Here is a 14,346-nt window from a genome sequence, read left to right on the forward strand (position 1 = left end):
ACAATCTAATTACAAACTACCGAATGGAAACGCGACGCAACCACATGTATTTAACCGAACGATCGGGAATTGGCATTCCACATCGTCGGTAATAGAACAGGCGCGAAAAGGAGTGAAACGGTAACTCTAGTTAGTCGTTTTCTATTGGTCGCTTAGGCTTGCGTATTTGATACACATGTGTTAATAATCTCATCAATTGTTGAACAATCCGTCATCTGTCAATGCGGCATGGTTCAGTGCCTTTTCTTTCGTCAAAGCGCCTGTGATACAGATATAATCCTCGCGTCTATGATGAAGCGAGTACAACGTGTACAGTGTTATTCTATTTTCAGCCTTGTGCCAACAATGAATGCAACACTCTCACTTATTATTACTTTAGTCTAATTAACTTCTGCAGAGTACGTTAAATCCGTATTTCGAAACTTCCTGCGTGCATTCTTCTTCCTCTTCAACCACATTCCTTTCAAAAAACCTGATATTTGCTCGTGATTGCGGAGCTGTTGCATTTTTATTTGCCGTTCATCCCTGAAGACACTTTCTGAATTTTGTTCCTACACAAATTCAGGTTGTGTGTGCCCATGACATTGATATTTGCTTTTTTGAAATAATTTCCTATGTTTGTGAACCATGCTGGTATCCTTTCTGCTTCCCAATGGTGCTAAACATTTGCTTCCTCATTCTGTCAACATTCTAGCCAAACTTCCAAAGAATTTTCCTTCTGTACTTAATTTTAGTTACTTTCTTTACCTGCTGGGTGCGTTCTTTATTCTAAACACCATTTCGATATTTATCTGCCTACCAAATAACTGCTTTTGTTGACGTATGATATTCGTGTTATGGAGGGTACGCATAGATATTTGCTCGGCGCTGCTGACTTCATACAGGAAGGAATCCAGTACAATAAAGTCTTGCAATACGGCCTACCTGCTGGTGCTATATCTTTACAGTGCTGTGTCCTGCAGATTGTCAACAGTTTAGTCGTTATTCACTACGCGCATCGTTTCGTCGTTAGCAATTCCACAAACAAATCCAGCTTGCAATTGTGCACTAGTAGTTGTAATTATACTGCAGGCATCAGTACGACAAGCCTCTAAATGTAATCCCAGTTTCAAAATGTAGACAACCATAAAGCCCTTCATGAAATATTCACGCGTAATATTGCAGGAGTTTTATGGTAATGCATAATTCAGGTGCTTTCCGCGAACAGTACGTCCACCGATGCGTTTATTCAATGCCGCACTTACCAGATCCCTGTAAACGCGTGGTCTACCTACGTGATCCGTGTGAGCTTGCATTGTGCCACAGAGAATTCGAATACACCTTCTAACATAACAGCTTAAATTTGACCAAAAATTATGCATTAATTTTTGTTGTCATAGTGTAATCGGAAAACTTTAGTAAAACAATCGAGGTTGGCAAGTAACGTTAAATGAATCGATGCTTTCTAACAACTGTTTGTGTCGAAACCTGGCAGAAAATCCAGAGAGATTCTGGTCGCATGTGAAGTATGTTAGCGGCAAGAAACAATCAATACATTCTCTGGTCCATAGCAATGGAGATATTATCGAAGACAGTGCTAAACAGTTACTAAACACAGCCTTGAGAAATGCCTGCACAAAAGAAGACGAAGTAAATATTCCAGAATTCGAATCGAGAACAGCTGCCAACATGAAAGACGTAGAAGTGAATATCCTCGGAGTAGTTAGCAACTTAAATCACTTAATAAAAGTAAGTCTTCTGGTCCAGACTGTATACCAATTAGGAGTATGCTGACGCATTAGCTCCATACTTAACAACCATATACAACCGTTCGCTCGACGGAAGATCCGTGCCCAAAGACTGGAAAGCTGCACAGGCCACACTAAAATTCAAGAAAGGTAGTAGGAGTAATCCACTAAATTCCAGGCGCATATCGTTAACGCCGATGTGCAGCAGGATTTTAGAACATATATTGTGTTCGAACATTAGGAATTACCTCGAAGGAAACTGTCTATTGACATACAGTCAAAATGGGTTTAGATAACATCGCTTCTCTGAAACACAACTAGCTCTTTATTCACATGAAGTGTTGAGTGATATTGACAAGGGATTTCACATCGATTTTGTATTTCTGGATTCAAAAATGTGTGTGAATTCTGAAGGGACCAAACTGCTGAGGTCATCCGTCCCTAAGCCTACGCACTACTTAACCTAACTTAAACTGACTTACACTAAGGACAACACACACACGCATGCGCGTGGGACGACTCGAACGTCCAACGGGGGGAGCCGCGCGGACCGTGGCAAACGCCCTAGACCGTGCGGCTACCCCGCGCTGCATTTTTTTCCGGGAGGCTTTTGACACTGTACCACACAAGCGGCTCGTAGTGAAATTGCGTGTTTATGTAATATCTTCTGAGTTATGTGACTGGATTTGTGATTTCCTGTTCGAGAGGTCACAGTTCGTAGTAATTGACGGAAAGCCATCGAGTAAAACAGAAGTGATTTCTGGCGTTCCCGAAGGTAGTGTTATAGGCGCTTTGCTGTTCCTTATCTATATAGACGATTTGCGAGACAATCTGAGCAGCTGTCTTAGGGTGTTTGGAGATGACGCTGTCGTTTATCGACTAATAAAGTCATCAGAAGATCAAAACAAATTGCAAAACGGTTTAGAAAAGGTATCTGAATGGTGCAAAAAATTGGCAGTTGATCCTAAATAACGAAAAGTGTGACGTCATCCACATGAGTGCTAAAAGCAGTTCTTTAATCTTCGGATACACGATAAATCAGTCTAATCTAAAAGCCGTAAATTCTACTAAATCCCTAGGTATCAGAATTACGAACAACTTAACTTGGAAGGAACACATAGAAAATGTTGTGGCCAACCAAAGACTGCGTTTCATTGGTAGGACACTTATAAAATGTAACAGATCTAATAAGGACACTTCCTACACTATGCTTGTTCGTCCTCTTTTAGAATTCTGCTGCGCAGTGTGGGATCCTTACCAGATAGGACTGACGGAGTACATAGAAAAAGTTCAAAGAAGGGCAGCACGTTTTGTATTATCTCAAAATATGGGAGAGAGTGTCACAGAAATGATACAGGAGTTGGGCTGTACATCATTAAAAGAAAGGCGTTTTTCGTTGCAACGGAATCTTCTGACGAAATTCCAATCACAAATTTTCTCCTCCGAATGCGAAAATATTTTGTTGACACCGACCTACAAAGGGAGAAAAGATCACCCCGATAAAATAAGGGAAATCAGAGCTCGTACGGAAAGATGTAGGTGTTCGTTCTTTCCGCGCGCTACGGGAGATTTGAATAATAGAGAATTGCAAAGGTGGTTCGATGAAACCTCTGCCAGGCACTTGAATGTGATTTGCAGAGTGTCCTTGTAGATGTAGATGATGTCTTAAAACACTGTTAAAAGTAAGTGGAGTAGTGGATATTGTTCAAACAAAGTAAAAGCATAGTAATGAACGTTTTTTATAATTACAAAGAATGTTATAATCATATGTTACTTGAAACTGTATATTAATTTTGATAAAACAAATAAGAAAATCGGGAATCAACTTTCAGATCTGAGCCCGCGGTAGTGGGGACGACCTTGGCGCTAGGGACGGAACGAAACGAAAAGACAGCAGTTACACGCAGGATAGCGTGGTATGTACGTAGCTGTGCAATTTCTGGCGATGCGAAAATATTCTGAGAGCTAAGACGGCGCTTATTTGACTGAAAGTTGGTGTGGCAGCAGCATCTATGTCGTAAAGTCGTCTTCAGAAGTGGCGGTTTTTGGAAAGGAATAATATCCACTTTTAACCTAATATGAAATATAGATCCAAAGTAACTTCGAGGAAAATGGCTAATGCAAGCAACGCCGTAGTAACAAATTAATTCCATCTTACTGGAGGCATGAAGGACATCGTCCTTGCGGCAGTGGTAACACCGGTTCGAGTCAGATCACCGAAGTTCAGTTCGGTCGGGTTGGGCCTCTACTTGGATGGGTGACCGTCCGCTGTTGGCAAGCGAGGTGCACTCAGCTCTTGTGTGGCAAATTGAGGACTATTTAACTGAGGAGCAGCGGCTCCGGTCAGGAAAAGTGACAACGGCCGTTAGAGCGGTGTGCTGCCCACATGCCCCCTCCGTATTCGCATCTGATGACACCTAAGGCCTGAGGGTGACATGGCGATCGGTTGGTACCGTTAGGGTCTTCCGAGATGTATTCGGACGGACTTTAGAGTCTGGAGACATGAAGAGCTGAGTCAGTTATCGATAGGGAGTCTTCAACTGCACCATCACAATAGCTACGATAGTCAAGGCAAGACTTCTTATTACATCCAAGTAATTACAAGTTTAATTAATACTACAGTCACAAATGAATCATGTAGTTATTGAAAATAATCAATTTGCTAAAGAGTATCTGTTAAAGTCGTTATCATAAACCCACAAACTGATTCCTAATGTCCTTGTCATTGTGTTTAAATAATTTTGAGTAAATCTAAACGATCAAAAGAACATACAAAACAGTTTCAGAATTATGACAATGCAAAAGTGACGCAATTGTATTTAGGTGGAAAATACAGTTTTAAATTTATTTGCGCGGTCAAATTTATCAGGTCGCATTGCTAATTCACTTCAGGACAGACGTAAGAAATATTCATTTTGTAAGTAGGCTGTTTATGTTTTCTCTATGTAAGTAGGCTGTTTATGTTTTCTCTATGTAAGTAGGCTGTTTATGTTTTCTCTATGTAAGTAGGCTGTTTATGTTTTCTCTATGTAAGTAGGCTGTTTATGTTTTCTTATTGGCAACGTTACGTAGCGCTCAATATGAAAATCACTGGCTGTGCTGTGTGCAGTCTGTGGCTAGTTTGCATTGTTGTCTGCCATTGTAGTGTTGGGCAGCGGCAGCTGGATGTGAACAGCGCGTAGCGTTGCGCAGTTGGAGGTGAGCCGCCAGCAGTGGTGGATGTGGGGAGAGAGATGGCGGAGATTTGTAATTTGTCATGAACTGGTATATTTATATATGATGATATCAAGGTAAATACATTGTTTATTCTCTATTAATATCTTTCATTTGCTAACTATCCCTATCAGTAGTTAGTGCCTTTAGTAGTTTGAATCTTTTATTTAGCTGGCAGTAGTGGCGCTTGCTGTATTGCAGTAGTGGGAGAAACGAAGATTATTGTGAGGTAAGTGATTTAGTGATTTGTGAAAGGTATAGTTTAATGTTAGTCAGGGCCATTCTTTTGTAGGGAATTTTGAAAGTCAGATTGCGTTGCGCTAACAAAATATTGTGTGTCAGGTTAAGCACAGTCGTGTATAAATTGTTCAAAGGGGACGTTTCAATTTTTGTACATAAACATATATATCTCAAAAAATATTACAGTTAAAACAGTAATACTTGATACTGTTATGTACAACATACAACATAATGCTTGATATTCTGTGCAATTTTTGTTTGAAATTGCGTATCGACATACATTTCATAACGAAATGAATTTTTCATTACAATTCTTTCCATAACGTACCTTTTCTCGTAAACAAATCAAGCAATAAACTGGAATTTCGCATTTAACTTCTGCATGAAACACAACGCGAGGAACAGATTTTTTTTAACGTCATTGTTGCTCTGAAATTAACTTCTGCATAAAACAAAACGCGAGGAACAGATTTTAACGTCATTGTTGCTCTGAAATTAAGTTTTCAGTTTTGTGTTACCTGGGACTGCTCTATTTTTCTCAAATTTTAAAGGAGACCTTTTCTCAGAGAAAGCATATCGAAAAAGATCTGCACAGGAATATTCAGTAAGTAATTCTTAATACCATGTCAAATTTTAGGATGTTTGCTTTTATAGTTACTGAGAAAAGGTACATGATAACTCAAAAACGTTAGTTTACGGCAATTCGCATTTAAAGATTTTATTGCAATTTTTGACAATATTGTTGTACCACATTTATAATCTTTATTCTCTTCGTTGTGGTCCTGGAGTAATCTCCTCACCTGCCTCCTTAGCCTAGCCAACTTTTGCATTTTTTCTTCTGCTGCCTGAGTTTCGTCCAGTAGCGCTTCATCAATGCCTCTGAGTATCTTCAGTGTGAATGAATGCACATGGATGGATGCCTCGTCTCTGCAGGCACTTAATCCTACTTACATTTCCACTATTTAACACTGGTAGGTATTACATACAGCTATCTTCACAACAACTGAGGATACAAATACTGTTTTTGGACAACACATCCACATAAAGTATTTGTAGCTCTCATTTGTCTTTTGTGTATTCCCATGTACACATTTTTCAGTGGTTTAGGATTGGCTAGGTACCTGAAAGTTGGCTGGTTCAAATGGCTCTGAGCACTATGGGACTTAACATCTATGGTCATCAGTCCCCTAGAACTTAGAACTACTTAAACCTAACTAACCTAAGGACAGCACACAACACCCAGCCATCACGAGGCAGAGAAAATCCCTGACCCCGCCGGGAATCGAACCCGGGACTGAAAGTTGGTTTATAACACTTAAAACCGCATATGGCAAACCATATTTGCGGGTTTATGGCTTTCCACTAGCTTCTGCCTGAAGATATTTCCACAACGGTATGTCACAAAAGGAATGTTGAGGACTGTCACCTGTGGAAAATTTGTGAAAGAATATCGTCACACTGCTTGCCGTATTGCTTCCACATTATGTAAGCTATGTCAGATAACCCTAACAGCTTTTCAATAAAGTTTGGGTAGTATGAATTTCCCTCTTTGTCAGTCGGTTAACACCTTCCAGTCGCTTTCCATCTTCTGATTTCTTGCGTGTCATTTCATGCTCCAGTTTGTCTACCTCCCATTCGCTTTTGAACATGCCCCACACGTTCCAGAGTTTCAATTTTAGTTTGTGAGCCACAAGTACTGCTCTCTAAAACAGGCTTAAAGACAGTGGAATCTCGAACACCTAAATACCTCACATACCTAACACCATACTGTTCAACTGCGCTTTGGAATATTAGTTTCATCTTAGCTGCTTCCATTCCACCACTTGACCTACGTCATTCGTACAATGGTTAGTGCTAACAGACATTGCATGAAATAACCGCAGAAATCAATGCGGAAAATACGGCTGACGTATCCTTTAGGACAGTGCAGCGACATTCGGCGTTAGTGGGCTATGGCAGCAGGCGACCGAAGCCAGTGCCTTTGGTAACAGCACGACTTCGCCTGCAGCGCCTCGACTGCGCACGTGACCATATCGGTTGGACCCTAGACGACTGGCAAATCGTGCACTGGTCAGATGAGTCCCGATTTAAGTTGGCAGGAGCTGATGTTAGCGTTCGAGTGTGGCAAGACACTACTAACCGATGGACCCGAGTTGTCAACACGCGCTGTGGCTCCATAATAGTGTGGGCTGTATTTCCATGTAATTGACTGGGTCCTCTGGTTCAACTGAACCTATCATTGACTGGAAATGGGTATGTTCAGCTACTTGAAGGACATTTGCAGCAAACAATGATGGAGTTTTTATGGACGACAGTGTGCAATGTGACAGAGCCACAATTGTACGCGACTGATTTGAAGAATATTCTGGACAACTAGAGCGATCGGTTTAGCCAGACATGAATTCCTTCGATCAATAATAGTCTGTAGGTTATTTCACGCACAAAATCCTGCACCAGCAACACTTTTGGATTTATGAATGGCTGTAGAGGTATCATAACTCAGTATTTCTGCGGCCGACTTCCAAAGACTTGATGAGTACACTTAACGTCCCGTTGCTGCTCTGCGCTGTGAAAAATGACGTCCGACACAATATTGGGAGTAAGACAGCTAGAGTCATTACAATGAGAGGACGCCTACTAGTCTTCACAGAATTTGTCCAAATTCATGGCACATGTAGGGCGTGGTAATACATGAAAGTGCCCCAAGTGGTAACTTCACATGGCCAAGTGGTTCGAAAATAAAAGGAGTTTTGATACGGTTCTATCACCATGTGCATCTTATCAATTGTCACTGTGACAATGTATTTAGAAAGCGGTATTTGGCTCAGCGGTAGCCGGCACTTTAGCTCAACATGTTCGGTCAGAGGGTTAGTTGCCCTCTATAATAAAAAAACTGAGTTAATGTACCAACGATGAACTCCAACAAGTGTGTCATAAGACGTCCGACCCGAACAAATACAATGATCAATTACGAACAAAATGAGACTAACAAAAAAAAAAAAAAAAAAAGGAGGAAAGCGAGCGGATTCGACTTCACCCAGCGGCGAATATTTTTGTGCTCCTTGGCAAATGTACGACGAACTGTTCCAAGATGAAAACGGATTGCCAACATACAGTATCTCAGTAATTCCCCCCAAATGTGCGCCACTAGCGCAATCCTGCGATGTATATTTTTATCGTCAGGTAAGAAACATCATTAAAAAATTTCAAAACTGCACTTATCGAGAAAGAACAAGATATCAGATCCTGAGAAGCTCGCATCAAACTACATTCCATTATACATCAGCAGCTATCCTCGCACGTATTCAGCGACATGCTGCATTACGTGTGGTTTGCAGCTGGACTGTGCGATGTCAAATAAGTTTGTTTTTCCAGAATGAGATTATCATTCTGCAGCGGAGTGTGCGCTGGTAAGAAACTTCTTGGCAGGTTAAAGCTGTGTGCCAGACCGAGACTCGAGCTCGTGACCTTCGCCTTTCGCGGGCAAGTGTTCTACCATCTGAGGTACCCAAGCTCGACTCCCGTCCTCACAGCTTTGCTTCTGCCAGTACCTCGTCTCCTACCTTCCAAACTTCGCAGGAGAGCTTCTGTAAAGTTTGGAAGGTGGGAGACGAGGTACTGGCAGAAGTAAAGCTATGAGGACGGGGCATGAGTCGTGCTTGGGTGGCTCAGATGGTAGAGCACATGTCCGCGAATGGCAAAGTTCCCGAGTTCGAGTCTCGGTCCGGGACACAGTTTTAATCTGCCAAGAAGGTTCAAGTTTGTTTTTCTATGGAGACATTAAAAACACCATGCCACTGCAAAAAGGCGGCGTTTATAACGCGCGCAAGATGCGGTCGAAATTGTTGCTTCCACTGTTTCTTTGCTGAATATCACCTCGGTAACAGAAATTGATCAACTGAAAAAGAATTTAAGCACCGATTTACATACACGACGTTCCAGTGTAAACTTAACTACAATCCCTTTTTAAATGTTTGCAGTCCCGCATTTCATCCTATGCCTATACTTTTTGTGCTTATATAAATTAATAAAGTAACCTACATGATGCTGGGGTTAATTGTACTGTCAGTAGTGCACGCATTGCCAAGGAACACAAAAATATTTGCCAGCGGGCGGAGTCGAACCTGCGACCCGTTCAACGCGAAACCGACCTCTTACCGCTTTTTTATTATTATTATTCATTTTGTTCGGTATTCTTCGTTGCGTTTGGTCTGGGCGGACGTCACATGACACCCGTTCAGTTTGATCATTGATTCCTTAACTAAGTTTTTTTATTACACAGAGGCAGCGCCCCTCTGAAGTGGTACCGATTGAACAGGCAGGTTTTCGACCAAACCGAAGTTGCACCGACCAGATCCTCTCCCTAGCAACTCATATAGAGGCGAGCTTTCAGAAAAAACTCAAAACATCAGTAGCCTTTATTCACCTATCAGCAGCTTATGATAACGTTTGGCGACAAGGCCTGATATTTAAGTTGCTGCGGGTCATACCATGTAATAAGCTGGCCAACCTCATTGATAACATGCTCACAGATAGAAGTTTCAGAGTCATAATGGGCGACTTAAAAAGTGACCAAATGAAGCTCAACAATGGTTTACCACAAGGCTCCGTTCTGGCGCCATTGATGTTTAACCTCTACATATCTGACTTACCTGAAGCCACTTCTCAAAAATTCGGATATGCCGACGACTGGGCAATAGCTCCAAGAGGCAGATCAATGGAGGCAACGGAAAACACATCAACTGCGGATCTAACAAAGCTGGGAGATTACTTCCGAAGGTGGAGATTACGGCCAAACGCGACAAAAACGGAGGTGACATGCTTTCACCTCGACAGTGCCCAAGGAAAAAGAAAGCTCAACGTTCGTTTCGAAAACAGGCAGCTAAACCATAATAATTACCCCAGATATCTAGGCGTCACCTTTGATAGAACCCTAACATTCAAGGAACACCTACGTAATACAGCCGCAAAACGTAAAACTCGAAATAATATCATACAGAAGCTATGTGGGACCACGTGGGGCTCTTTCGCGGCTGTACTGAGACCTTCGCCTCTGGGACTTGTCTACACAACAACAGAATATGCCGCACCGGTATGGCTAAATAGTAAACACATAGGCTTGATCGATGCTCAACTAAACTACACAATGAGGATGATATCAGGGACAATAAAGCCAACGCCTTTACACTGGCTACCTATACTGAGCAACATTCCCCCACCGGACCTGCGCAGAGAGAACGCTCTCTTACGCGAGTATGGAAAAGTGCTGAACAACGAGAAACTGCCAATCCATAAGGATGCTCCTGCCCTGGAGATGAACAGATTGCGCTCAAGACACCCCTCTTTAAAAAAGGCAAAAAATACGCATCCTCTCAACCCGGATTATGGCAACCTCTGGAAAATGCGGTGGAGAGAATTTGTGCCCCAAAACCTGCAGAATATGCCATGCATCAATGTCCAACCACCAGGATTCAATTTGCCAAGGAAAACTTTGACGACCCTGAATCGAATTCGGACAAATAACGGCAGATGTGCAGACAGCCTCCACAGGTGGGGTAAAATCACCACCCCGAGATGTGACTGCGGTGCGGACCGGCAGACGATTCGTCACATCGTGGAAGATTGCCCTCTGCGACGTTTTGCAGGAGACCCCAATGAGTTTCTGACCGCGACTGAAAGTGCAATAGACTATGTCACAAATCTGGATGTTTGTTTGTGAACTTTTGTTTGTTATATACACTATTTCTAAACACTTTTATATCTACAACTATATGTTACACACTGTGACTACTCTTTATCTCTGTGTCTTATGATTTTTATGTCTTTTCTATATGATGTGTTATATGCCATAAGCTAAATAAAATAAAATAAAAGCACCCCTCTGATCGAACAAGCTGAGCTACCGTGCCGACTACCGCTGAGCGAAACAACGCTTCCTGTGCACAGCTTCACACGGACAATTGATAAAGTGCACACTGTGATAGATCCGTATCAAAATTCCTTTCATTTCGTAAACGCTTGGACATCTGGAGTTTCCATTTGCGGCGCATGCTTGTCTCACCACGCCCTACACGTACCATAAATGTGGACGAATTCGGCGATGACGAGTGGGCGTCCTCTCATTATTAGCCAGTTCGTTGCGGTCTCATGTTACCCGTGGTTCCCAGGGCATTGCGAGTAACGTAGACGAACGCTACTCACGCGGGCCACATGAATGCAGTGCTGTAGTACTAATCATATTAGCGGAGACGTGTCCATGTCGTAATAAGATTTTATCTGATTACTGACTCTTATTACGACATTACTCCACCCAAAGCGGACTCCATTTAAAATTTGGACTGTGAGTAGCATTTAAATGCTAAATACTGGATTTAGTTTAACAGTCTTCCCTCGATATATGATACATACTATTCTTCGACTAGGCGGAATAGTCAGCGAGAATTTCCTCTCTGCAGCGACCTACGAAGATCAAGGATCCCATGTTTTAATCCCCTTCCGACAGACACTTGCAACCTGCCACGAAATATTATATCAGCGTTCCATTTTGGAGCTACCTCCAGTTTGCACAGTGCCTTGTTCACAACTTGGGCCCATGGCTTGGTGGGGTCTGCGCCATACCCGAACCCTTCCATCAGCTATTACCATCTAAAATCGGGAGGCCACATAGAGAAAGGTGAGAAGGGAGATTTGATAGTCTGTGAAGAATATGGCAAAGCACTGAAACACTTAGATCGAAACCAGGCCCCGGGAGTAGACAGCATTCCATTACAGCTACTGGTAGCCTTGGGAGAGCAAGTCATGACAAAACTCTTCTATCTGGTGAGCAAGATGTATGAGACGGGCAAAATACACGCAGACTGCAGGACTAATATAGTAATCCTAATTCCAAAGAAAGCAGGTGATGCCAGGTGTGAAAATTACCGAACTATCAGTTTCATAAGTCATGGCTGCAAAATACAAACACGAATTCTTTACAGAAGAAATGAAAATCTGGTAGAAGCCGACCTCGGGGAAGCTCAGTTTGGATTCCGGAGCGATGTAGGATCACGCGAGGCAATACTAACCCTATGGCTTCTCACAGAAGATAGGTTACGGAAAGGGAAACTTACGTTTATAGCATTTGTAGACTTAGAGAGAGCTTTTGACAACGTTAACTGGAATACTCTCTTTCAAATTCTGGAGGTGGCAGGGGTAAAATACAGGGAGCGAAAGGCTATTTACAGTTTGTACAGAAACCAGATGGCAGTTATAAGAGTCGAGGGGCATGAAAGGGAAGCAGTGGCTGGGAAAGGAGTGAGACAGGGTTGTAGCCTCTCCCCGATGTTATTCAATCTGTATATTGAGCAAGCAGTTAAGGAAACAAAAGAAAAGTTCGGAGTAGGAATTAAAATCCATGGAGAAGAAATAAAAACTTTGAAGTTTGCCGCTGACATTGTAATTGTCTAAGAGACAGCAAAGGACTTGGAAGAGCAGTTGAACGGAATGGATAGTGTCTTGAAAGGAGGATATAAGATGAACATCAACAAAAGCAAAACGACGATAATGAAATATACTCGAATTAAATCAGATGATGCTGACGGAATTAGATTAGTAAATGAGACACTCAATGAATTCTGCTACTTCGGAAGCCAAATAAATAATGATGATCGGAGCAGGGAGGATATAAAATGTAGACTGGCAACGGCAGGAAAAGCGTTTCTGGAGAAGAGAAATTTAATACCGACCATAAATGTGTCAGAAAGTGTTTTCTGATAGTATTTGTATTGATTGTAGTCATGTATGGAAGTGAAACGTGGATGATAAGAAGCTTAGATAAGAAGAGAATAGAAGCTTTTGAAATGTGTTGCGGCAGAAGAATGCTGAAGATTAGATTGGTAGATTACGTAACTAATATGAGGTACTGAATAGAATTGGGGAGAAGTCAAATTCGTTGTACAATCTGTCCAAAAGAAGGAAATCGTTGGTAGAACAGATTCGTGGCATTATGGGATCACCAGTTTAGTTCTGGAGGGAAATGTGTTGGATAAAAATTGTAGAGGTAGACCAAGAGATAAATACGGTAAGCAGATTCAGAGGGATGTAGGTTGCAGTAGTTACTCGAAGAAGAAGAAGAAGAAGAAGAAGAAGAAGAAGAAGAGGCTTGCACGGGGTAGAGTAGCAAGGAGAGCTGCATCAATCCAGTCTTTAGACTGAAGACCACAACATTCTACTGGAGAGTGAAAATACATTCTGGAATGAATCTCCTAGCCTATATCTGTGCTATTTCACTGAAGTTTCCTTCCTTACAAGGGTGCGAGTCTCGCAATGGAAAGGCAGGAGAACTGAGAAGTTGCGAATATGCGGCTGCACTACTACTTGAAATGGTTAAGTATGCAGGGATTCTGGAGTAGGGGGTATGGGGGCCCACTCTCAGACGAAAAAACTCCGCAATTTGGTTTAACACGAACTATTTCACTGAAGCACACGCTCCTACGCTACATAAAGCATGACAAATGTGTAAAGATTCAAAGTACCAATGAGAAGATATGACAGTGTAACACCGAAACAAGTGTTTGATAAGCCCTCTGATTGAAAGATGAACATAACATCTAATGCCCATTTTTTTAAGTCACAGTAACTATAGTATGGAATTTAATATCAAAAACATTTACTAGTAAAAGCGCCAATATTTGCGTCGGAGGTCGGTATCGACAACATAGTGCGCAGGCCTTAATAAGCACAATACACAGACAGCACTGCAGTGGCAGGGGTCGGATTATAACTCGTAATTTATACCAAAACCGCCGGCCGGACCCCGACGACTGACAACAAAGCCTCACACTGGAAACCTTTCTCAGAAGCCGGGCCCCAACGTATTTATATTTGGCTTATCTCGCAACGGGGCATATCAACTGATTTAAAGGTACAACAGGAAATGGTAGTTAATTTACAGGGATCCGCTTCAGTTGTTGTAGCATTTATTCAGACCCCCGACGCTAATCTTAACATCAGAATATGGGAACAGCAAAGCAGTATTCCAAGGCACTCCCCAGTGTAGACTGACCAACCTTGAACTCTGATGCTGGCATTTACGGTAACTGACGAACGCATGACGTCGTATTTGCGGGTTGGCTGGAAACAGGGGTGCGAAGATGTATTCCTAGGAACGTGATAGCTGCGTAAAAAA

The sequence above is a fragment of the Schistocerca americana genome, chromosome 4, assembly GCF_021461395.2.
Source record: "Schistocerca americana isolate TAMUIC-IGC-003095 chromosome 4, iqSchAmer2.1, whole genome shotgun sequence".
Taxonomy (NCBI): domain Eukaryota; kingdom Metazoa; phylum Arthropoda; class Insecta; order Orthoptera; family Acrididae; genus Schistocerca; species Schistocerca americana.